We start from the raw sequence: 27816 nt of genomic DNA on the forward strand, positions 1-27816 counted from the left end.
TTAACACACTTTTACTTATTTTTATTTGTTTCATTTTTTTTTTTTTTTTTAAGACACGTCCAATTTGAGCCAATTAGAGCCCTGTGCGTTTTCCCTGTGCACAACCAGTCACTGGACAGACAACTTTTTAAAATAAACGTTATAGACCAAATATAAGTATAATGTGTGTTCAGTGTTCAAAAAAACTCAATGTTGGCTCTTAAGAGAAAAACCATTATCCCAAGTACAGTACCTCCGGAGGAGGGATACTGATCTAAAGTTTTTTTTGGGAGGGGGCCAACTGGAGAGATCCCAATATACGAGTAAAGTCTTAACTTAGTTAAGTTTTGCATTTTTCTTTGAGATAATTTGATCGCACACCTACTGATTACTAAAAACGAATTTTCCATGTTCAGTGAATCTTTAGAAAGCTACTTCCGGTATAAGCTCGAAATCGATATTCGAAAAATTACTTTCCGTGCCTGATTAGAGAATATAGAAAAAGGCCCAGAAAGTAATGGTTAGCTAATATGCCGGCATACAGGGTTCTCTCGAATTAAGCAAGCTGTCACCGGATGCCGAGTCGAGATCAATCTGCGAGAATAATTTGCTGGGTAGTTATAGGCTTCCCGGAAGAGAAGATGAGATTACTATATGTTTATTAGCTGGTGTCTTGATGAAAGTAAAATATTTCCTGGAAAATTTAGGAAAATGACTTCCAAGTTTTTTCCTCGCATTTGTTTTTTCCCTTTTAGAAAAATGGGTTTTCCATCGAATAGAATTGCACAACCTCTCACTTTTAACCTTTCTCTATTCTAAGAGAGTCGATCAATAGGTCGATGTATAGGTATAACAAGTGAAATGTTAATTTTGGATTTAATTTCAAAATTATATTTTGAATTGATAAATTATTATCAGCTAAGGAAATTGATATTTGAATTGACATTGATTGATTTATAAATTTCTGAAAAGGCTTAAATAATTTAGTGATTGACGACAATTTAGTAGCGTATTAACACATCATTATTTAGTAACTTTGTGGGTCCATCATATTGTGCACCCTTTAGGGATTAATTTTGTTAATCAAATAACCAATCAGTTATGAATAATTTTTCACACTTGATTGATCTATTGCAGCTCGATTTCATCGAGCATTTAGGTTATCTTTAATTTTAAGTGATGGTCAAATATTCTATAATCGATATTACAGGACCGATAGTTCAGAAAAACCGCTATCGTTTTACCAGAAAAAAGTGGGTTCGCATAACTATAAAAAAAAAATGTCACCGTTGAACCGTTTTTATCAACCTTCAACAATCAACTTTCTCTACGATTTTTCTTTTCTTGTTTTTTTCCGAATACTGCTACAAAGGTTGCTCACTTAATGAGGTCTACGTGTGTATTTACAGGAAATACAAGGCCAGTAAGAAATAGAGGTTTTTACAAATTGATCTTGGGTGAGGTTATTAGATCAGTGAAAAAAACGGAACATGGTAGAAACCTTAAATATAAATATTTACATGACAAACTGGGACCGAACTCTACATAAAATACTTGGGCCAACTTGATCGACAGGAAATCTTAATTTAAGAGGGAAAAATCTCGTGCTAAGGGATTTTCTTTGTAGCTATTCTTTATTAAAATTCTTTTGGGAATTTTCCCAGGGTGAATGGGAGCAGGTTTTCCTCATTTCAATGTAGATTATGGTCTTACCAGCTCTATAGTATTAATAGGATTAAATAGACAAGAGCAAGTCCAAAATTTGGTAGAAAACAGGAAGGGGCCTCTTTGCCACTGAAAGACTTGGGAGGGGATTTTTCATTTTTTTGGGGGGGCGGGGAAGAATTTTCCATCGATTTTCTTTAAACTTTTAGTGCACAGTGCACACAATCAAGATCTATGGCATGTTAAAAATTATACACGAAATTTTGTGTAATCAGGACACCCAAAGAGAGATGAAGTTAAATTGATGATTACAGAAGGATTACGTGATTTTAATTTCGGTTAAGCTATAAGGATGGCAGAAGCACAGAGTACTGATCCATCTATTAGCTATAGTTTATGTAAATAGTTGTATATAGTAGAGGGATGAATGTGTGAAGCGAATGTATTTATAAGTAAGAATGGAGAGTGAGTGATATTCTAGTGATAAGCACCTAGACGATGCTGGCTTTATGACGAAAACCAATGCCAAAAAAAAGGCAAAAAAAAAAGTTAAATTGTGCACTGTAGCATGGTACCAGTGGTTTGCCATTGTTCTATAACACTAGCGTAATTTTTTTAAGAATAAAATGCCTTACCTGAGATTAAGATTACAATAATGGGATGGAAGGTATGCCCCAAGGCACTACAGCCAAAGGAAACTTATTGTGCCTTCCCCCTTTGGATCTCGTAGACGAAACCTCCCCTACTAAGGAGGTCGAGGACTTCCCCTACTAGTTCTTTTTGCGCTACCATCTTCTTTTTGGTCTCAAGGAGCACATGTCTCACCTAAATTCGAACACTTCAAAGAATATCAGTCTAGGGTTCTAGCAATAGTCCTTTGAACTTTTGCCACTCTGACCTACGACTCTGGCTTCCTAAGGAATCTAAAGATCTTGTAAGCTATATCGTCATCTTTTGGTGAACATGTTTAATATTAAAATCAACTATTTTTTTTTTTATTATTATTACAAATTATAATTATCAAGAACATTAAATTAATTGAATTAGGCGCCCACTATAGTAGAGCGGTTAGAGACTAGACCCGCAAAGCTAACATGTGTTGCGGTACTAGTATAACCCTTGGATTGTATTTAATGGTTAATATGAGAAATTTTCAGTAAAGTATGTTAGGCGATCATAGGCTAGACCCGCAAAGCTAAGATGTATTGCGGTACTAGGCTATATTACCAGTCTATACCTTTAATAGTTAATATGAGAAATTTATAGTAAAGTATGTTTGCTAGTCGGCTCCGTCCACAGCACCTAATTTGGTAGTTGGATGTAAAGCCCGCCTGGAAAAATTGTCAATTACTTTACTTTGAAAAACGTGAATTGTAGAACGAAAAAGTTGTGGTCTGACAACGATTTCCTTTCTTAATTTCCTTTTTTGTTGGTGAACTGGATTTAGCAGAGCAACAAGGAGTTAGCGTAGCTAGTTGGGATTTCTCTGAAATTTATCGTACTCCTAACTGTTAACCCACACTATTTATTGTACGGTAAATCGCTAGCCGCAATTCCCTTCTGGGCAATCGGGAAACATAACCTTTACAGAGTTATACTTTATGTATAATCCTAGAGCCTAAAAATAGTTTTTCAGGGCAATTTTCCCCCTCCTTTTCACTCTAAACTGGATGTTTATTTTCCTGTTTAATAGTTTTTAGTGTCTTTTTTATTTTCTTCCTTTTTTTAAGAAATGAAGATTAAAATAAAAAAAAGTGATCATTCAGCATCTTTAACTTAACGCTGACAAAGCCAAGTATTTATTGATTTACACCTCTAGCATGCAGTGACCATGAGTCTGTCTTACTTTTCGTTTCATTTAATGTCTTTTATATCACATTTAATTTATTTTAGTCTCAATAGTTTAGTTTTATTTCCTGTTTAAACTGAGTTAAGAATATATTTTTATTTTATATTAATTTGTATCAAGTTGTAAGTAAAAGACTTCTTCTTTGTTTGTGCTTAACTTCCGCTTATTGCTCTGGTAAGAAAGAAGTACTGCCATCTTGGGAATTTCTTGTTTTCATAATTGTTTTCTTTTATGCTGAGTTTTTAACTGAAAACTGGCATTCTGATTTCCATTTGATTGCATGAAAAGTGTTTTTAATAAAGTTGGGAAATGTATGTGTGTGTATATTTTCTTTTGTATGTGTGACAAGTAAAATAACTAAAAAAATTAAAATCACTGCCCCAACCCCAAAAAAAATGAGAGCTATTTCAGTATGAGCAAGTCAAAATATACGTTAAACTAGTTTTCGAGATACTATGCGAAAAAGAACTAGAAAAATTTAAAAAAAATTACTTCCGTTCGGTTAATTCATTTTCAACCATTACCATCACTGCATACGTATCTTGGGCAATAAATTGAACTCACTTCCTGTGAGAATTCTGTATAGAATATTAAAGTTAGGCCTTAGTTTAAGGGTCCTTTAGGAGTCCCTACATTTTATAATCATTATAAATCATAAATCTATATTAAAATTCAAAACATTTAAACATTTTGAGGTTAATTTTCTCAATTAAAATAAACTAATAAATATTCAAATCTTTTTTATTTTGTTTGAATAAACGTCGTTGGTAGCATAATCAAATGTATTATTTAATATAATTTATTTAATTAATTTTAAATTGTAATTAGATTTTAATAAAATAGAATGATTATTTAAATTTATATATAATGTTTCAGTGGACGAACGTTGGTGGGTCCTGGATCCAGCTTCACAACAAAGGAAGTAAGCATTTTTGGTTTGTCTGCTCAGAAATATACATTTATAATAATTATATGGCACAAATTAGTTCGTAAATAGTAATAATATTGTTGGTTAAAGTGAATTTATGATTGCGTGATGCGGAAAGCTGGCCGTAGTTCAGGCCGGCTGCATTTAATGTGCTGCTTTTCACCTGCACCGCACAGTTGTACTATATCTGGGAGATTATAAATGAAATTTTCGACTTTATCCCTCTTGCTCAGAGTTCAGGACACAAAGTTAGGGAAACGTGAGTGAATTTGAACACCAAGCTGATTAAATAAGATACCTCAATTAATTATTCTTCCTCTGAAGATGGATGTAAGTCAGAAACCATTCAGAGATACAATAAACACGCTCTAAGACAGTTAAAATCCCAAGATATTATGGAGCACTGCAAATGTTCGTCTATCACCCTTGACATTGTAAAACTCTACTTTTAATTGGCCAATTTGCTACCGTAAATTTCTCAGCCTTACTTAGCTCTCCACCATAATCTTTCCTTGTAACAGCTCTCCTCACCACCCTGACAATGCTCCTTATCGCTTGAAGCGGAAGTGGCCTAGAGACATTGGCATCATTAAATCCATTGTGAAAGGTTTCACCGCTGAGTGATTGTTCTTACATGACATTGTGATCAAATAAAAATGGACCCATTAAAAATCTATGCCCTAAAACTACATACAAATTCCTGTAATTAAATGAGAAATATGAACTGTTAAGATTTAATGGAGAATAAGTATTTAGGAGGGCTGGGTTCATGACATGATGAATGATGAATTACAGTATATAAAGAGGTGTCCACTTCATAAATGTCATAGTAACCGCGGGCGATCATTTATTTTATCTAACCTTACACTCTCATGACTTTATCGCTGAATTAAAAGCATTCCTTCATCAATGTTTACATCATTCTTTCCTGGACTCCCTTGGCAATTGGAATCTTTATTTCAAATTAATTAATTAATACATTCGAATTAAATTAATGATACGTCTTATTTTGTTAAATTTTGTTAAAGTAAAGTAATTGCCTATTTTTTCAGGCAGACTTTACGTCCAACTACCAAATTAGGTGTCGTGGACGGAGGCGACTAGCAAACATACTTTACTGCAAATTTCGCATATTAACCATTAAAGGTATAGACTGGTAATATAGCCTTGTACCGCAATACATCTTAGCTTTGCAGGTCTAGCCTCTAACCGCTCGGCTACCGTAGCGACTAGCAAACATACTTTACTGCAAATTTCATCAAGGGGCACTAATTCAGTGATTTTATTAAATTAAGTTCTTGGTATGAAATGATAAAATTAATGATGAAATTGCAAATATGTACCCAGAATGTGTGGCTTAGCCAGTTGTTTAATTAACATTCCGATTATTAATATGCTAGGGACCTCTGGACTACATTCTTGCCCTCAGATTGGTTACACCAAATTACGTAGTTTAGATCTCCTGTTCTTCTTTCCTGGAACTTTTTATTGGTTAGCGCAAATGTTGAAACTAATGTTAATTTTGCGTTTATATTAATTATTATCGAATGATTAGCATGTTTGGGCAGAGTTGGATACAACATTTTATCTGTAATAAACTAAGTTAATTTAGCCCATTTGGTTTAATGAGACCTAGCTCTACTAGGTTGTTCATAGTTAGGTGTTAAATACCCTTTCCTTGGTCTCTAAATAGACCAAGTTCTTATCATGTTTTCTTCAATGAGTTTGCTACAGTGAACACGTAATTTTGGAGTAAATACTTTATAAACAAATTCGAAGTTTCGTGAAACTTTAATTACGTGAACTGCAGCAAGAGAGGAGTCGTGGGTGTTTACATTCAGTGTATATATATTTTCATTCATTTAAACTGCGTTAAGAATTGGAGATCATTAGCATCCGGTTCAGAGCGCTGTCGGCTTCCAATCAGACAACTCTGTTTACGGCCGGAAGTGAGCAGTAAGGAAAGGCACCTAGGAAAGGAACAAAATCTCAGTCTGCACTCGAACTCAGGATCCGATAGCTAAGCTCTAATCATTTAGTTAAGTTCGCTAAATTTATCCGTCGATTTGCGCATGTTTTCTTTTTATCCCTGACCACCAACTTCAGACCTTCATCCAGCATCAGAGGTAGCTTAAGCTCAAAGGGAGCCACAAAGAGTGAAGGAACTTATTTTGGCCAATAATTCTCGCTGTGCAGTCTTTACTCATCATTCATGGATTGATTTGATAAATAAGACATGTGGATTTACTTGACACTTTGAAATAAGACACGTGAATTTACTTGATACAATGAAATCTCCTTAATAAAACTTACAGTTCAAAAAGTTAAGTATAAGGGTTGATTAAACTCCAAAAAGTACACAAATCAGCAAGTACCCAACACTTCATTAATACTTCATTAATAGTTAAGTAATTCTACTGCATTAATTTTCATTAATAAGTTATTTTTTAGAATTTATTAGATGTCACAGACCCTTATGCTGGCCAGTTCATTCATAATTATTTTTTGTTATAATAATGATAAAATGTACATATATTATATCATAGAATCTGGAATTCGTCTTACAAAAGTATTCGTGAGCCCAGATAACACACAGTTATTGACAAATCATTTACTTATCACATCGAAATAACACAGGTGGATTTACTTGACACATTGAAATAAGACATGTGGATTTACTTGACACATTGAAATAAGACATGTGGATTTACTTGACACATTGAAATAAGATACGTGGATTTACTTGGTACAATAAAATAGACACGTAAATTGTTGACTTGACCGAAAAAGTGAAAACCGTAGACCTGCCTGGCTAAGTTCCAGGTGGATTAAGTCTCTGGAATTGAAGATGAAGGATTGATCTATTTATTGCTCGTCGTATTCCAGAAGCTCTTGTTTTAAGATTTTTGTTTAATTATTGTATTACGCTGGAAGCTAGGAATTATAAAATTTGCATTCAGCTAATATGAAAATAATTGGCCTTATGTAATTACATGTCTAAAAGAGTCTTTAAGCGTTTGACATCTTACTTTACAATTTTAATTACTCCAGAAATCTATTAAATAATTTCTTACATTAAAATGCTATAAAATACCTGAAAAAAAAGGATCAGATAGTGTTAATTAACAAGTATTAAGAGTACTTATCTTTTGACAGTAAATGGGCATTTCCGTCTACTAATCTTACAGCTGGTAGCAACTTTACACTTTTCCTTAAAATGGGTTTAGTCGTAAAGTCCTTTAGTGATAGTGAAGTAGTTACCAGTTTAGTGCTAAGATTTACTGCCAGCTAGCACGCTTCGTCTTCTGGCTGTCTGGAACTTGGCTCTCCCTGGGTCGCTCCATCGAGAACAGTTTCCTCCCTCTAAACCTACTTTAACCAAAAATTCAGATGCCCCTATGATTCTAAAGATCACTTTTCCAGGTAATCGGATTTTGGGGGACCTTAGTGAAAAAGACAGGGCGCGAAATTGTCAAGGAGTTCTGGGTATCCACGCTGATCTTAAGGATATCTAAGATAATATTCCGTCTATCGGGGGTAAAAAGTTAATTTTCGTGACTTCAATAAAATATAAACCAGACGCGTTTATCTTTATTTGGATTAATATTTAAATAATATTTTTAGCTGAATAAATAATTAGTTTAAAATTTAAAGAGAGCTTGTAGACAGATCATAATAGTGTTGTGGAATTGCTAGTGGACTCTTACGTTGTTGGGCGTGCGGTTTACTTGAAGATTAGTGCTGAGAAGAGTTTGCAACAAAGTGAGAGAGGATATGCACATTGACTGAGCAAGGATGAGTGAGACAGAACGAAGACTAATCAAATATTTGTTAGACTGGAGACATCTGGTCCTCACTTTGGGAATGTCTAGAAAGATGCAACAACTCCCAAGTTGGTGAATTTGTTTAAAGTTTAATGATCTGTTCGGTCGCCACAACCCTCGAACTTATTTTCTTGTTAGTTTCTCTTACGTTTGCAAGAAAAAGTGTTGCATTTCTGCTACATTTTTGAGGTTAAGTTTTCTTTAGTATCACTTGTCTTGTAGAATATGAAGTAGATAAGAATACATCCTGTTGCAAATAACTTAGCCTTATACATATAAATTAAAAATCAAAATTGTTTATTTATTTAGTGCCTTTACAATAAAACCATCTTGTAAATGTGACCATTCTGTCATATGGCGCACCGATTCCTCTTGGGCTCAGCGCCAGATCAAAGAACGGTGTTGAGAGGAGCCAGTCTGTGCTGGAACTCTCTCTGGATAGAAATTTGGAAGCTAGGAGTTTAAGCTCGAGAAGAAACGTTGGTTTAAGCCTTGTGGAGGGTGGTTGGATGTAGAAAAGACAAGTTGCAACAGGATTGGGATGGGCTGTGCTAGATTATAGTGGAAATTCCGGGACCGAGAATGGATTAGTCCTGTAACGAACTAATTAAGCTCTTTGTGTAGAATTTAATCGGAGACATAGCAGAGAGCGTTGGACAATAAAGCGGAGGGCTTTTTTTTTTTAGATTGAAACGCTTTTAGATTCTCTGGATGGATATTAAAGGATTTGGCGGAGCCACACAGTTTGGCTCCATTGTCCAAGCCAGATTGGTCTTAGAAGTGTTCTGTAACTACCAAATTAGATGTCGTGAACGGAGGTGTCTAGCAAAAAATAAAAATCCAAGGCCTAGACCGGGAATCTAACCCAGTTCCACAATACATACATTACACTTATTTATTTACAAAAATTAAAACGATTCTTTCAACCGTAATTTACTAGAACTTTAATAAAATAACTTTACTCATAGTTTGATTAACGATTTGACCTTTTCTTTGGACTGCTTTGATTAAAGTAGTTGAAAAATGAGAAAAAAAAAATTAAAATTCGCTAAAAGTTAATCCCATTTCCTGTTACCGGCGTGCAGCCAAAAACCTGAAGCGGAAATTGGATACCAACTTTGTTTTCGGCCAACTTTTTCGGGATATTTGGTTTTCACACAAACACAAATACTTTTTGTTAAGTCTTTGTTCCTTAGCAGGCCTCTCAAAAACAAGTGGTAGTATAAATTATTATATTGCTTGCAAACCGAGAGTTTTCTTGATAAGATTAATTGTGATACTGGATAGCCAAAGTCGGCCTTAATTGGGTTTAGATTCTTTCCAACAGTCTGATAAAAACTTACATCAGTTAATTGGGAAAATTTGTTAATTATAGTAAAGGCCGGGGCATTACTAAGGCCCTGCATTTTAGATCTAATCTATATTTTAGACTTTCCTTCTGTTCACCAAACTTAGATCGTTCTTACTTAAATTAAAAGATTTTCAAATTCTTCTAGACTCTAAAAATTTAATCTTAACTACTAAATTTGGTGGAAAAAAAGCAGATTGCCTACTACATTCTTTACTACAATTTCTTTTTAGGAACCATTAAATGAAATCCAAGACCTAGACCAGGGATTGAACCCATTATTGCCAGAACAATACACCTTGGCAGACATCGCCTGGAACTTCTGTAAATATACAAAGAAGACAAATTTGTGAAAAAAAAACAACAACTTTTTTTTACCTGTAGACAAAGAAGACAAAGAATTTCAAAACAGGATTTCCGATAGAAAACTGGAAATTAAAGCACGATTGCCAGCACTTCCTCTTAGGATGGATAAGAGAAAGTAAAAAAGTAACCATTTATAACTTTATATAGTTACAATGGGATTGAAAAAATAACTGCCATTTCAGTCTAGAAAGATTTATTTGCCGAGCTTTCGACCTAGGGACTAGGTCATCTTCTGGGCTAGTTTAGAAAGTAATACTATTACATTGCAGGGTTGGTGTGTCTTCTGTCTTGTCTGTTCATGGACTAGCCCTGAAGATGACCTAGTCCCTAGGTCGAAAGCTCGGCAAAATAAATCTTTCTAGACTGAAATGGCAGTTATTTTTTTCAATCCCATTGAAACTATGACTCAGTCACCAAAAACAATGAACAACAATTTATATACTTAGTTAGTTTTGTCACAAAATGGACCCATTTTTAGGTTCATTTCAAGCATCAAATTACACTTACAACCAATCATAAATGTCTTTATAAAAAGAAAATTACGTGATCTTTGTGAAAAAGTCACAAAACTGTGTGCGTCACAATTTTTCTTGGAAGAAAGCATAACATGCTTCATGGTGCTTAATATTCTTGTAAGTTACTTCCTACTTGTCTCTCTTTAATTCCCACAATGGTTACTAAGCACGTTTCTCCCAGCGTAATTTGATTAATGATGATTGCTTGTACGCTTCGTTCCATCCAGAAACCGCCCGATGATAGGTAAGGAAATTGATTGTACGATAATTCTAGCAAACAGACCCTAAATTACATGATCTTTTTTTTCTTTTGTACTTCCGTTTCCTTTAAACCTCGAAACCTCGTTAGACTTACCTCTAGAGAACCTTTTCTGTAAAAAATACTCTTTTGTTACTAATATATTATTAAAAAGAATGAAATGTTGCACTAAATTTCCCAATTTAACGGAAATCAGCAGGCCGGAAGTACCTCTTTACTGATGACGTTTTTCTGAAATTAGAGATTTTCTCTTAAACGACTGCAATAAAGGTTAATTGCATTATTTAGTGGTCACAAACATACAAATGTACAACGTTTAATTGAAAATTTTATTTCCCGGAAAATTCGATTGAGCGTAACTCGAAAGTGGGTAGATTCACTCTAATGTGCCATTTTGGTGTATTGTACGATCCTACTTCTTGTTTAGGAGGTAGAATTCTATTGCTAAATTGTCGTGTTTGAAAGAAATTCTTTAACCTAGGTGTTACTCAAGCTATTATCTTTATCTATTATTGTTAGAAACATCTTCAGATGTTAGGAATTTGAAAGTATCTAGTAAAAGAAGGCCGTGTTCACACTACGTTATTATTATTTCTTTATAACATTTTCAGCGTCAAATTCTTTCAGAAATTAAGTACTCTCAGTGATTTATATTGCGAGCTGTTCATTAATTCAACTTGTCACGTTTTGGCTGCCTGTAAAAAAGGAGAATCATTAAATATTGAATAAAGAAAGAAAGTATATTCAAGATGCTGCAGAGAGCACTCAGAATTTATTTTCAAAGTTCTGTTCAAATAAACTACTCCCCTAGGTAATAAATGATTGAAGTTGATTGATTTTAATAATTGATTTGCATTAATATTGTATATTAATAGACATAATATTGAAAATGATTTATTGGACAGATTATACGTTAAAAACATTATTTTATTATGTAATTATTCAATTTAAATTAGGTACATTTAAGCATTATTTATTAAACAGAAAAAGAGTTTTTCTGACGGAAAAGTTGTAAATTTGGTATTAAAAAGGAACACCGAATCTAGTGTGACGCTTTGAACTCCACGACGTTCTTATCAGTCCAATTTATTTTACTCTTTGGTCCTAAGAAAGAAGCTGTGTGTTGCATTAAGCTCACGTGGAACCCACACACTAGACTTAAAAAAGACAAAGGCAATGACAAAACGTGCGAAACTGCTTTACAGACCACTTGGACGACGCTCCAAATTACCCATTAAACTCAAACGTTTAATATACAGTACTATTCTCAAACCTATGTGGACTTACAGGACTAGAGCTTGTCTGGGGTTCAGTCAAACCTACAAACTTACGGACAGTACAGGATATTTCAGTCAAATCTACTCCGACAGATAGCTGACGCTCCTTTCTACGGTGACTAACCACACTCTTCATAGCGACCTCAACATCACATTCGTACAACCAACTCGCCAAGACTAAACACCAAAAATTCCATACTGCTCTCTCCCCTTGCTCAAATCCTCTAGTACAGTCTCTCGCCTCCTCGGACATTCCTAATACTCCTCGACAGTGGCCCCACAACTTCCTTGAGGTCTGAAGAACTAAATCTCTTCTCTCTCCTACTCATATTCTCCTCCTCACATTCTCCTCCTCACATTCATCTCCTCGTATTCTCCTCCTCGTATTCTCCTCCTTACACTCTCCTCCTCGTATTCTCCTCCTCGTATTCTCCTCCTCACATTCTCCTCTCTCCTCCTCACAGTCTCCTTCTCGTATTCTCCTCCTCACATTCTCCTACCTCTCCTCTCTCCTCTTCACATTCTCCTCCTCGTATTCTCCTCCTTACACTCTCCTCCTCGTATTCTCCTCCTCGTATTCTTCTCCTCGTATTCTCCTCCTCGTATTCTCCTCCTTACACTCTCCTCCTCGTATTCTCCTCCTCGTATTCTTCTCCTCGTATTCTCCTCCTCTCTTCTCCTCACATTCTCCTCCTCGTATTCTCCTCCTTACACTCTCCTCCTCGTATTCTCCTCCTTACACTCTCCTCCTTGTATTCTCCTCCTCATATTCTCCTCCTCACATTCTCCTCTCTCCTATAGAGAGTGCTACCGTTGGGTAGCTTCTCTCCTCCTGCTCTCCTCCCCCACCAATTCATCTCATTCACCTCCTATTTACTAATTGTATATATTTATACAGATTGTAAATTACAAAATAAATTAAAAAAAAAAAAAAATTAATAAATGTAAAATAATTCATTAAGAAAATATATAAATTACATAAATATAATAGCAAACATTTCAATGACTCAAACATGGGCAATGTTCCGTCAGCTACTCTGAATTTTTTACACAAATTATAAAATTTGACATTTTAATAAATATAAAAGTAAAAAGTAAATGAAAAGTAATCACCTATTTTTTCAGGCGGGGCTTAACGTCCAACTACCAATTAGGTGGCATGGACGGAATATATTTTAATAAATATATTCTTTATATCGTACAATACAGTAAAATAAATAATAAATTAATATAATAAATTATTTTCGCAGCTGAAGTAGAATATTTTATAAATAAAAATAAGATTAAACGGAAAAATTGAATTCATTAATTAGAAATAATAACCCCAAGCTTGGACAGTAACTTCATATATAAGTTCCACTAGCCATACTCTCCGGTCAGATGGTTCACCAGCTTCTCCGTAGTTAAGAATTATCTTCCGGAGCCACCTGACACAAGCAGTAACCACTTTCAGCACTAGCTACTCTGAAATTAAGTATGAAAAGCTCGGCTCTAAATTTCAAAATTACAGTTATATGACGGAGAGAATTGTCTTGATTTACATGATACCTTATTTCTAAGTTAGCGTCTGACTCTTCAAAATAATTTATGAAATTTTGAAGTACACATATTTTTGTACAATTTATGTTTAAATTAAAAAAAAAAAGCATTTCTAATAGATTTTCTTAATATAACTAAATAGTTAAATAGTTAGTCCAAATGGAAAGTCATATTTTCGTTTGCCTTTACAAGGGTCGGAATTTTCATGAAAATTTTTTAAGTAAAACCCCAAATCTGTGTGAGTTACAAGTATGCTACTTAATGGAATAATAAGTAGATACCATTTGCATAATGTAGTCAGGAGAATCGATTTTATTTTTTGAGGAAATCTGAGCGGTAAGGGTGTTCCGGCCTTGACAAAGATAGTGGGAGCAGAGCGGGGAGGTCGCTTCCTGTCAATGACGTATCAATGTAAATCTTATTCAAAAAGATACAGTCTTTATCCTTCTTCCACACCACCCATATTACATGTTGAAAAACTGTCAGGAAAATGGAAATTGAAATTAGAGAAGAGTTAGTTGTGCGCGAGTTGTAATTACGAATTTGTATCTTTAACGGAAATATCCGATTTGACATTTACTTTAATCACATTTCCCACACCCTGCAAGTCCCTTCCTAACAACTTGGGATGATCCCCACGTAACTTTAATCACATTTATCCTGATTGGCATGATCATTTTCTCGACTTGGTCTCACCATCCAATAATTTTTTTTTTTTTTAACACTCAGCAATTTCATCTTATCAACTAATCTAATGAAAATGGTTTTAGAAATGGTGCAGATGAGCGTGTGTGAACAAAATACCACAAAAACGATAAATCCCAGAAGATGAAATGATAAGGTAGCCAAGCGGTTAGAGGCTAGACCCGCAAAGCTAAGATGTATTGAGGTTCTAGGCTATATTCCCAGTCTATACCTTTAATGGTTAATCTGAGAAATTTTGCAGTAATGTATGTTTGCTAGGCGCCACGGTAGCCGAGCGGTTAGAGGCTAGACCCGCAAAGCTAAGGTTTATTGAGCTACTAGGCTATATTCCCAGTCTATACCTTTAATGGTTAATATGAGAAATTTATAGTAAAGTATGTTTCCTAGTCGCCTTGTAGCCGAGCGGTTATAGGCTAGACCCGCAAAGCTAAGATGTATTGCGGTACTAGGCTATATTCCCAGTCTACACCTTTAATGGTTAATATGAGAAATTTATAGTAAAGTATGTTTGCTAGTCGCCTCCGTCCACGACACCTAATTCGGTAGTTGGATGTACTGGGCATTTTATTCCTTTTCACTGCTCAAGGTGATTTTACTAAAACTAGACATGCTTACATAACTGTAAGTGTAATCCCAACCAGCTAACTTAGTTCTTTGTTTTTCAAATTTTTATGAATTTCTAAGATTTTCCCCCAAAATATTTCAAATTATCATTAATTTTTCTTATTCTAATAAAGAAATTCTTAAGAAAAACCAAACTTCAACTTAATGACTTTGTGTTAGTGGAGAAACGGAAAAAGTAAATATTCAAAGGAAAATATAGTGGAACTAGACTTGAATGTCGTGCTGGGTTACCATGGTGATATATCAAGATTGCACTCCCTCACACCACATTGTGTATTTCTTTTTATTGCATCTATGCTGCTATGGCAGCTAGCTGAAGTTGAGACACTTTGATTCAGCCGTTGGCAACATAATTAATGACCACCCTCTTTTTAGAAGGAAGTGTCTTAATTTTAGAAACGAAAAAGTTCTTAATATTTTAGAAAGTTGCCCCACAAAAAACTATCTTTTACAGCCAATTATGAAAATATTTTTTTTTAATGAAACTTCGACATTTTACTTTAAAAAAATATAGGCCTAATCAATGATCATGTTAATTAAAATCAAATTACTCATGGATGGGTATAGATGGGTAATATTAACTTATTATGTCATTTCCGGGTATAAATTAAATTCTTTGACGATTGCCTAGAAAATTACAGAAAACACGTAAAAACCGTTCTGTACTGACCAACTTCCGGCTGACTATTTTTAAGCTCGTAATTTTTGTAACGCGACATTTCAAGCAGGAGTATTCTAGTTACACTGTAAATGCTAAATGTTCAAATTACCTTTAAAGCACACCTAAACTTTATCTCTCTTTTAAAAGCTCATTACAAAATCAATGGCGTCCGGAGCTTTTTTTTTTAGTGTACTTCCGTCTTTTGGACACAGTTCCTCCATCAACGGACAGTGAGCTGCAAGAAGTTTGTAGGAAGATAAAAACTGAGGACTGCTAGCAGGTGGTTTCGAACCAGGGACCTCTGTGTGGGAATCCAGTAGGCTAACCTTTGAACTAATCTCTCCCCTATTTATTGTGTAGTTACCAACATTATTCGCAACAGATTATCGTTGTAAGAATGCTGATAGAAGGTCATGTCACTTGTTATCACTTGATTGTCATACTTATCCACTTTTTCCTTACTCAGACTTCCTTAAAAACGTATTTCCGTTGTTAAACTCACAAACTCTATACGTAAACAATACATCCGGTAACTATAGTGTGAGCGAAGAGTATGCTTAGTATAAATTTAGCTTCAGTATTGAGCATAATAGCCCTTACACAAACACGCTAAAGATTGTTTACATATAATGGTACTTAGGTGTAAGATTAGTTTGGTATTAGGTACTTTGTGGATGTAGACATAGAAACTGTTTTAGTAGCCAAAACAAAGCCGCTTAGACTATAGGAACGTCATCATTAGACATCCTCTTCCACTGCCTTTGTAATAATACACTCCGGTTGGGCTGAATAAATTACTGATGTTAAATAGCGGACAGTCTCCGCTTACATTGAGATGGGTGTTGGATGTTCTGTTCGTAAAATATAGTTTCTGTAATCTAATTAATTTTTTACCTTATTTGAATTAAGAATTACAAGTTTAGAATTACCGAAATGCTGCTTTTCCGGTTTAAAGTCGTATTTTTGTGAGCATTTTTGGGGACTAAAGCCCTAGAATTAAGTTTCCATTTCACGTCAATAAATAAAAGCAAGTTTTTATTGTATTAAACTTGATTACTGTAAGCTTAAACTTACAATAAAGCTTTCGCCAATTATCGCATTCCATCAACGTGTTCACAGTTTATTAACCCTAAACCTACCGACATTTACGCATAACTATTCCTACCATGACCGGTCAAATGACCGCACTTTAAAATCACTTAAATTTCTTATTTTAGAATGAAGATAATAATTATTTAACAATGAAAAAGCAAAGTTTCTTTTGTTTAAAAATAAATCTCGTAGATTTTACTCTTTATTGCAACATTTTTTATAATTATAGCCTTTTCAAATAGCTAATTTCCCGCATACGTATTTTGTACAGTTTAGACAGCATTTTTTAGTCTTATTGCCTTTGCAGTATCTTATTTGGCTATTTTCCGACCACTTGTTCGAGTACTAATATTTGTGATGCTTTTGCAATGGTAATATAAAGGTTTGGCTTGAAATTTCACTTCCGGTAGATTTTTATACAAAATCCATGGATTTATCCCTGTTAAGTTTAGGATATTGAAAACTATTTGTTGAGACCATCTCCGAGATTTTCCACGGTTATATTTCCTCCACGAGCTGTATACATTTCTGCTAATTTCAGAGCGACAATCTCCCCAACCGGAACTGAAGGTTCTCTGCTTTCAAGTTTTCCCAAAAATGGAAAGCCTTTTATTACATCGAACGCTAGCCATAATTTGATAACAAATTTGTCCGGTTTATTTGGGCATATACTGAGTAAATCTGCATCTTGACTTTGTTGGGAACAAATGTCCTTGGAAGAGATATATGCTCTTGGTTAGAACAGTTTTGACTGTTCTCCACGAATTTGTCCCAAAATTTAGAAATCAAAGCAAATTTATCGGTTTGTTAGCGATGATTTCGTTGGTCCATTCGAATAAACCTCGAAATTTCCGTCTATACATTTCTGCTCACAGTGTTTGCGAAGAATGCTCGTCCCTATTTTTTGTTCCATAGAAAAAGGCAATATCGTACATTTTTTGCCTCATATGCACCACATGCAAAACAATAATCCGATAAATGCATTATCAAATTGAGTTTTCGAGAGAATTCTGTTAAAAATAATAATAATAATAAAATAAAATATTAAAATAAGTAAATAAAATTTAAATATTCAGCCAGTCAAATGAGCTGTCGCGGTAGTTAAGAGGGACTACAAATTTTTCTGAAAAATCAAACATTAGGAAAAGAAGTGAATATTAAGAAAACAATTGTATACATATTTTAGGAAAAGTCGTGAAGTTTAATAACGGTATGATGACGCTGTAATTAGAAAATTTAAATCAAATTTAAAAAACGGCTAATTGACTGGTCGTGGTAGGTTTAGTGTTAGAAGATCGGGCCCCTAAAAACATTAAAAACATTAAACCATATTTTTGTTCTTTGTACTACACCAAAAAATTTGTTCTCAATGGATGTAATGTTACATTATTACAACCAAAGATAAAACTGGCCTCGGTAAATACTTGTAAACAATGTAATTACAGAAAGATAAGAATTAAAAACCCAGCTGTTTTAATCTTAAAACTAGTTCTTACTTTGGCCTAAACTCACTAAATATGGAGACCCTGCATTGTAATTAGTAAGTAATACCCAATAGTAACATCTTTATTGTAAAAAAAAAGAGTAAATTAAACATGAATTTTAAAGATTTTAGTAAAGTCTATTAATTTGCAGTGTATTACTCTAAATTTGTAATTATCTAGAGTAGAATTTAGTTAAAGTAATTGAGACTTCCGTTTAAATCAGTGAAAATCGATTTACAAGTCTCAATTTAGTTTTACCCTTCGCGAAAGAAAAGTTTTGCAGCTTTTTTTTTTTTTAATTTTCAGTGAGATATTTGAAGAAAATTCCAGTATTAGCACTTTACAGAATGGATTTTCCTTTTTCTTTGTTAGTTCTCTTCACGAATACCTATTACAATTTGCTTTAAACGTTTGCTTTTAAGGTGCCGTTTTAACCGGATATTCAGTGCTACCACTTGTAGTAAGTAGCATTAAACGTGTTGTTAGATTTCTCACTTTGAAGGAAATAGCGTAACCATAAATGCAATCTCTTGATGGTTTGGCCCCCCACGATTTCCTGTGAAATTCTCCTCGCTAAATATGGCTGCATAATGGCAGTAATTGTGCTGAAAATGGTGTAAGTTTAATTAATTGTAAAAATTTCCTTGTTTAAAGGTAATTCTTTCCCCATTTTTTGGGGGGAGAGGGGGAATTTAAGACGCGTCAACATCTAAGACGATTGTCTTCCGGAGCTTTCTTTTTTAAAGTCACACTTCCGGCCTCTGGACCGTGTTCTCAGAGTTGCAGACTATGTGAGCTGTAAGAAGCTTCTAAAAAGAAAAACTCTGTAGGCCTGTAGCTGGAACCGAACCCACTTCGTGCGAATTCAGTGAACTGGACAGCTAATCACTTCTCTTAAGGAAAATTCCTCTACACCAAACTAATTATCCTACCTCTGATGATGGACGGAAGTTCGAAACCGGTCGGTCAGCCAATAAATATGCGTGCTGAGACGGATTTCACTATAAAACATTCTCAATAAAACAGAACTTAATGACAGAACCAAATTTTTAGAGACTTGTTTATAAAATATTAGCTAAACAGCTGTTTAAAAGAGTTTTGAATAATATGGCTCCACTTAATGTGGACTGAAAACAGCTGTGAATTCTTCTTTTATGATTAATGAATTACTGTAAACAGCTTAGTTGAATGCTATTCATCATAATATTCATTCATTAATTAACTTATTCATGTCTAACACAAATTCTGAATAAAAGTAAAAAATAAAACTTTTGATGTGAAAAAATCGCTAAAGTCGCAAATTTATTTAATAAATCATGCTTTGGCATTTGAGGATACGTTAGCGCTCGGAGCTTTTTTCAGTGCACTGCCAAACTCCTGTCAGTGTTCTCCCTTTTATTATTATTATTATTAATATTTTTATAATGATTAAGGCGCGTCAACATCTAAGGTTATTGGCGCCCGGAGCTTTTTTCAGTGCACTGCCGGCCTCCGGACAGTGTTCTGTTGTTACAGACAACACCTAGAAAGAGAAAATCTAAGGGTCAGCAGCTGGATTCAAACCCGGGATCTCCGCGTAGGAGCCCAGTACGTTAACCGCGTAGCTAATTCCTTCTCTTTGTTATTATTATTATTATTATTTGCACCAATAGATCTGCTCGCTCAGGCCAAAAGGTTGTTCTGTTTGCAGAAGAATGTCCTGGGGAAAAGCGTAGCTAAGACGCAAGCAAGAGAGTTCGTTACACGGGCTTGGCGCGAACGATGGTTGGCTGATACCTAGTGGGCGATGGACAGCTAGTCTGATCGGAGATCCTGCAGCTTTTGGGCTGAAAGGAGACACGGCGAGGTAGTAAACTACTACCTAAACCCAGTTCCTAACCGACCATGTTTACTTTTGTTCGTATCTTGGCAAAATGGGTAAGGTAGCCACACAGGATTGTATTTTCGGGGAATTCAGCTCATGATGATGTGTGTATCGTACGTGAAAGATGGGCGGAGGAAAGAGCGAGACTGTAGGAAAGGACTGGTCCTCTTTCACCGCACAACATAGTGGATCCTATGCTGACTAGCCTAGGACCTGTGGGAGGAAGTTTCCTATTTTGTCTAGGTCTGTGCTAAGGACTAATAAGGAGCTAGACCGTCGATAAGATCGAAGGCCCAGACAATTCGCTAATTTACAGTTAGTCGCATTCAATACGAGGCACCACCCTGAAGTAATGCTTATGGCGGTTCCGAAGTGGACGTTATGCCTGTAGAGGGAGGGGTTTTTTTAGTGGGTAGAACCCCACACACCCAGTCTTAATCTGGAAGGTGCTGTGGCATATTTCCCCTTCGGGAAAAAAACTATTATTATTACTGTTATTATTATTATAACTGTATATGTTAGCCTAACCACCCGCTCTTCCAGAATTAATCTTAATCAAAATTTCCTCGGAAAATGTGTCTCATAAATGTTACAGATCTTAAAATCTATATTGGTGTTCTAATTTAAAAAAAAAATAAAAATAGTTTGAGCAGATTTTGAGAAAATCTAAAAGAATTGAATAAAACATTCAATAAAGGGGTACATCCGGCTGACCGATTTTCGCGAAAACCTTGTTGTAACATCCTCTGGTAGTCAATTTTCAACTTTCCGTTAGTTTTCTTTTTCGGTATTGGCGGATATCCTCGGTGCACCTCGGTTATTTCCGGTGTAAATGACAATGGCAAAAACACGCTGAGTACAGAGCGGAATGAGCTCAGGTTCTCTTATGGTACCCAAATAAAAGGAAATAAATAGAATTGAGCTTACTGCGACTTTTTATGTGGATCATAAAACGTGTTTCCGGTAGAAAATTCAATTTAGAAATTTTAACACGATTACAATACTTCCCCTCACCAGCCGTAAGAGGAAGTAAAATTATAATTTTACTGTACTTGGATCTAATGTTAAAAATTACAAACTGAATTGTGACGGAAAACCTTGAAAGAATTTTGTAGCACTCTTGTAAGTTGGTAGACCTGCTACTCCCCGATAGGGGTCGGACAAGTTGTTTTATAAAAAGGTGATTTCAATTGACAAAGAAGTCCTTTCAGTAAATGAAAGCTAACTTCATAAAGCTTTCACCACCTATTCTATTAAACTCAAGAGAAAGGGCCGTGTTTCCCATTCAAGGTTGATTTTATTTACTGGTTGTCCATATTTAATTAAACCAATAAAAGTGATTGTAATGCGGCCATTTTGGTATGAACGACTTCAAGAATAATTCAATTCCCTGATCAAACAATTTGAATATTTAATAAAAATTCAACTGGACACCACATCAAATCCTTTAACGTATGGACATTTTATTTTCTGAATATATTCAGAAAATAAATATCAAGTTATTTAAATTTAACGTGAACCACAATTCCAAATAGGTCGACTAAATTGAGGTATCTGCATTTCTACTATCTTCTAACTCTACTATTAATAAAAGGAAGGTATTGTAGTCCTACTGATTTCCGTTTTTAAATTTTTTCACCGGAAATAAAAAAAAAAGAAAAAAAAAGTGAAAATCTGATCGAGTAAAGCGTATACATCCGGTAGAGGTATTTCCGATTCCGCTATATTACAGTTTTCTGATATTTTGTTCACATATACGGACCACTTTTTAAAAATCCACAAAGAACCACAAGAAAGGGTGAATTCCAGTGATTACTTGAAATAGAGAATTTGACACGAATCGCAAATTCTTTTCCTAACAAATGAAGGAAAGAAAAAACTTAACGTGCGGCTGTGTCATGGACACGGCCGTATGTTGTAAGTGAATACGTTTACGTAACGGGTTATATTTTATATATAAAATATTTTTATTTATGTATTTAGGATGAAATCAAGGAAACAAATCGACGATCGAACACAATCTATGCCTATACAGTCCGTTGTCGATGTAGAAGCGATTTCATCATCCACTTGCATAATTTCAACCGCCCCAGCTGCAGATGTACTGACACCGTCGTTAATCCGCTCGGCCGCATTCATTCTTTTACGTTTCCGACACAGCTTGACTCGGTCATATGGTGTTTTATTATTACCATTCGATTGTTCTTGAGAAGCCCTTTCCAACCATTTATGATCTCTGTATTTGGTTTCGGCTTTTCGACGCGTATAGGCCGACATTATATATTTTTGATAATATTTTTTATTCTAACACCTTATTATATTCACTGTCACTATTTTACACTAATGTTTTATATGCAATCGATAGATTGTGACGACAGCTGACGATTAAAACTTAAACGAACATCGTAGCTTCTCCGAGTCAAAAGTTATACTCATTGCAAATCTCGAATCGCAGCAAAATGATCTCCAAATGGCGGCGCTTCCCCCTCCACCGCGACACAGTCCTCGCTTATCGTAATGAATTCTTTGATCCTTTAGCTATCCAGTGGTCTAATTTAATTTTGGATGTAGACGATAGATTCGAAACTATAATGCCAAACTGTATCCCCCGATTTTGTTATCATTAGGTTTTTTGGATTGCCACCATATGATTCAAATTTAAAGACGTATTCACGTCAAAAAAGTTTGCGAACTCATACTCGTACTTCACTTATTAACTATTATAATTATATATTTTAAAAGGAACTGACGTCATACCTGATCTGATCAAAAATTCTGTGAGGTTTATTTGGTTCTTCTTGCAATAACCAAATATTTACACTTCTAATGTAATCTCATCTCTTCTTTAAGAGAATATGACCCTGTACTGTGTCAAGACACCTGATACGGCAATCTGCTGGTTGTACAATTGGGTCGAATTTTGTGGAGTTCAATTAATGTATAAAGGTAGCAGTATCTAAGTGATAGGTACCGATTTATAGAAATAATTTATTAATCATATTAATTATTATTTAACAAGTGTTAAAACGAGGCTCACTTGGGGTATAAGTTTTGTTCCACGATCTGAGCAATCACTTATCGTCCAGATCTTAACGCGAATGAAGTTCTACTGTTTTTTAATTATAATGAGAGGACCTTCATCATAAGACAAAGATCCTGTTGCTAGAAAAATATCACTTATTACCGTAGTCGCACTAGTTGACTGACTGATGTTCACTAAAAATGACTTAAACTAGCCGGGAAGATAACAGCAAAATAACTAAAATATGTATCAAAATAATGATATCTATGGAGTTAAACCAACTTAAATTATATAATAAATTCATATAACATAAGTTGCATAAAAATTATGAATTTAGCATAGTAATAATTAAGAAATTATGAACGTCACAGACAAAGAAATAATATATAGTGAAGTTTAGGCTGCGACACCAGCGCTATCTACGTGCCGGGGCTCGAAGTAGTTTCAATGAGTACAGCCGAAGGCTGCATTCCTGTACCCAAAAATAAACGGGAACGTTCTACTTTACAGCTTTTCAGGCTTTCCTCGTTCTTTTAAAATGAATCTTCCTTTTCCTCCTCTCGCTTCCTGTTGTTACGAATGTATAGCGACCGTTTCAAATATTCTGTATTCAATTTCCACCAAATTTTGGTAAAGAACCTGTCCTTACTTTTCAAAACCATTTCCGTTAACCTAAAGTACCACTTTATAGGTTATATTAGTATAGGTTTTTACAGTTTCTGATGACGAACTCTGTATATGTGCGAAACGTCGGACTATTTTTCTCTTCAAAACATTTATCTATATCGTATATTCTTTTTGAAATCTCGCTAAATTGTGGGCCCAAAAATTATATTAAATTTAGTGAAGGAAGTTTCAAGTTTTAAATCACCAGTGATTGAACTTAAATTTCCTTTAAAACGATTATTTCCGGTAAAATGAGTCGATGTTGATGATAAGGAGGCGATTGTAATAATTCCTTGAAGCTACGTGACAAAACCGCTTTTCATTTTGAATGCCGACGCGCTGTTCAGTTTAATGTGGTTATCGAAAACACAAATCCCCATTCTTCATGAATAGAGCTAGATCGAAATGAACACCAAAGAGATTCCGGCAAAGAATATATGTTAATAATAATAATTCATTTTAAAACACTTCGATGTTTAGAATTTAATGTTTAAAATTGCGCTAATAAACTAATCGATAATGAAGTTAATAAACCTTATTTCCGATCTGCTGGTTTTCTTTTTATTTTTGCGTTTATTGTGCTACAATCTGCGCGTTAGCGCTATAAGTAACAATGGTAACAGTGAACAGTAGAAGTAAATGAGTGGAGAAGTTACCCAGTGGTTACACTGCAAAACATATGGTTAGTCACTCTCTTCATTGGAGAGGAGATCACGAGGCCACTGTCTCTTAAGGCGTCTTGTCTGGGTTATCTGGAAGAGTTCTAGAAGAAAGATTTTGAGCTGGAGGATTTATATGAGATTGCAGGCTGAAGTGGAGTTTTCTGTATCTTGTTTTAGCAACATGGGTAACAAAAGAAATGTTAAGGTCAGTGTATATAGTCCAGGTTGGAGACATAAAATGGAGCGTTCACGATAGTTCGAAGTATTTTAGATTGTTGCGATTGAATCCTTTGGAGATTGGTGCGGTTTTGTTGAATCCCACAGCTCTATTCCATACGCCCAGATGGGTTTCAAAATAGAAGTGTAAATCAGTCTTTTGTTGTTCAGAGAGAGTTTTGATCTGTCGTCTGAGAGTCTTTTAAGTAATCGATAGCGTCTATTTAGTTCTGTTCTTTTATGTCTAGTGTTTAATGGAAATAAATTCAAAATTTTCGTTTGAAAAAAATAGTTATTATCATGGTCAATTATTATTGTTATTATTATAGCTGTTGACATTAGAATTACATTAACTAATTAGAAGTCAATCAAATTATCATGATATTTGCATATATATTACAATAACAAGTATGTACAATATTCTGCAATATTCTACAATATTCCGCATAGGTGCATCAATCCCATTAATCTTCTAAGTTCTACGTAATTAAAGTGGCAATTTCTGTCAGTAAATTTGGATAATTTTGTCTTTTATTTTTATTTTTGATTTTCTTTTTGTTTATCAAAAATACATTTTGTGGCAAGACAATTCAATAATTAGAGATATATGTATATGTACTTTGAAACCTGGGCACCACGGTAGCCGAGCGGTTATAGGCTAGGCCCGCAAAGTTAAGATGTATTGCGGTATTAGGCTATATTCCCATTCTATACCTTCAATGGTTAATATGAGAAATTTACAAGTAAAGTATGTTTGCTAGTCGCCACGGTAGCCGAGCGGTTATAGGCTAGGCCCGCAAAGCTAAGATGTATTGCGGTACTAGGCTATATTCCAAGTCTATACCTTTAATGGTTAATATGAGAAATTTACAAGTAAAGTATGTTTGCTAGTCGCCACGGTAGCCGAGCGGTTATAGGCTAGGCCCGCAAAGTTAAGATGTATTGCGGTATTAGGCTATATTCCCATTCTATACCTTCAATGGTTAATATGAGAAATTTATAGTAGAGTAAGTTTGCTAGTCGCCACGGTAGCCGAGCAGTTAGAAGCTACACCCGCATAGCTAAGATGTATTGCGGTACTAGGCTATATTCCCAATCTATACCTTTAATGGTTAATATGAGAAATTTATAGTAGAGTAAGTTTGCTAGTCGCCACGGTAGCCGAGCGGTTAGAGGCTAGACCCGCACAGCTAAGATGTATTGCGGTATTAGGCTATATTCCCATTCTATACCTTTAATGGTTAATATGAGAAATTCATAGTAGAGTATGTTTGCTAGGCGCCACGATAGCCGAGCGGTTAGAGGCTAGATCCGCAATGCTAAGATGAATTGCGGTGCTAGGCTAAATTTCCAGTCTATACCTTTAATGGTTAATAAGAGAAATTTACAGTAAAGTATGTTTGCTAGTCGCCACGATAGCCGTGAGGTTAGAGGCTAGACCCGCAAAGCTAAGATGTATTGCGGTACTAGGCTATATTCCCAGTCTATACCTTTAATGGTTAATAAGAGAAATTTATAGTAAAGTATGTTTGCTAGTCGCCACGGTAGCCGGAGCGGTTAGAGGCTAGATCCGCAAAGCTAAGATGTATTGCGATACTAGGCTATATTCCCAGTCTATACCTTTAATGGTTAATATGAGAAATTTACAGTAAAGTATGTTTGCTAGTCGCCTCCGTCCACGACACCTAATTGGTAGTTGGACGTTAAGTCCCGCCTGAAAAAATAGGCGATTACTCTATTTCTTCTTCTTTTTTTTTTTTTTACTTTGAAGCCATTTAGAAAATTTGAAAACTAGACCAAAAAAAAAAAACATAGTTTATTTAATGGGTTTTTCCGGATTTCCGCTTTCCTAAAAAGTTATTAGCGAGTGGTGCGTTTTAAATGGATCGCCCTGTATATTACACAATACATATTACAAATTATACATAGAAACGGAAGTGAGCTGAGCTGGCTAGTCGATCAGCTAACCCCTACAGTATCTTTCAGACCTTTTTAACGCTTGCACTGCGAAATCAATTCGTAATAAAATGAATTATTATTTTTTTAACAATTTTCTAATATTAATCATTTTAGTTTTACTATTTAGAACGCTATAAATTCAGTTACAGTTCACCTTCCCTCTGTTACTTTGTTGTGTGCGTGTTAATACTCATTATCATGGAAATTTCGCTGTTTTAAAAAAAAAACGAAATTGCGATATAAATTTTAGACATTGACATTTGATTAGTAGGTATAAAGTGACATAAATAATAAAAATGATATCAATTTTATGTAAAAACGTAATGATGCTAAACACATGGAGTAGTTCCTGGTTTGTTCTCTTACATACTTCGTAATTTCTTTTATAAATTTAATAATTTCCGGTTTACTCTTCAGTACTTCCGGTCTAGTCAATATAATTTTTTTTTTTTTTTATTCTGTCGATTCTATTTAAATACGAAAAAATTGGTGCAAAACGTTATGAATGAAATAGATTGTTTTTATGTGCGTACTTATGTTATTCTTATTATTGGCGATTTTGGTTTTTAATTCATCGTCGGAGTCATCAAAGAACCACTGGTGGTTAGTACTAGTTATTACATTTTGTTGACTTCCGATATTTCTGATTATTCTCGCTTAAAACGTCCTTCTTTCTGTGCCAGCGGAAGTAGGTATGGTCATTGTGCAGATTTTTTTTTTTTTTCATTTTATTTTGAGATTTTCTCGGCAATATCCGGTTTATAGGTCTTCTGAGATCGAAAAAGTGATTTTTTTTTTACAGACTAGTGTGTGTGTGTGTGTGTGAGCCTGTGTATCAAAAACGAAGAATCGAAGAAAGTTAAAACTTAATAATTGGCTTAGACATCGAACAGAGGATGCCACACGAAGGTCGTGACAAAAATCTGATAAACGGAAGTATCATTTTTATTGAAGATATCTTTCTTTCTTTTTTTTTCTTTTCTTTGTATAGATTTTCTCAAAAAAATTATTCCTACGATTTTCTTTTAAGTTGTGCTAATTGTATGTGCGTAGATCTATAATTTTTCCTGAAAAGATCGATCAAAGGTACTTGTGGAAGAGGCGGTGGGGGGGTTACGATATTCTTTAATGTGCCATTACTGTTAATATTCTACTTGCTTGCCTCCTTGTGTATTAACAATTAAATTTGAGACTGTATTTCCATATTTGAGGAAAAGCAGCTGACCGGAAGTGCCATTTTACCGGAAATAATTACTACTTCCTGATGAATTTTTCCCAAAAAATTGGATTATGGGTATTTTGCGAGAGGTGA

General features: G+C 34.7%; 1 protein-coding gene across 8 annotated transcripts in view; it reads left to right on the plus strand.

Annotated features, from left to right (window-relative positions):
• The window catches only part of LOC141453573 (RYamide receptor-like), a 135580-nt gene that overhangs the window by 44341 nt on the left and 63423 nt on the right, over nt 1-27816 (plus strand). For 6 of the 8 annotated variants that reach the window (XR_012458087.1, XM_074126963.1, XM_074126973.1 and 3 more), the window contains one exon: nt 4370-4415. The gene's annotated coding sequence lies outside the window, so the exon portion shown is untranslated. Of the gene's footprint in view, nt 1-4369; nt 4416-18109; nt 18172-26844; nt 27108-27816 lie in introns of those variants that run through there. The other 2 variants (XM_074126999.1, XM_074127011.1) reach the window with 2 other exon arrangements.

This window comes from Rhodnius prolixus, unplaced genomic scaffold (assembly GCF_049639745.1).
Source record: "Rhodnius prolixus isolate KJV_2025 unplaced genomic scaffold, Rpr scaffold_1, whole genome shotgun sequence".
Lineage (NCBI taxonomy): Eukaryota > Metazoa > Arthropoda > Insecta > Hemiptera > Reduviidae > Rhodnius > Rhodnius prolixus.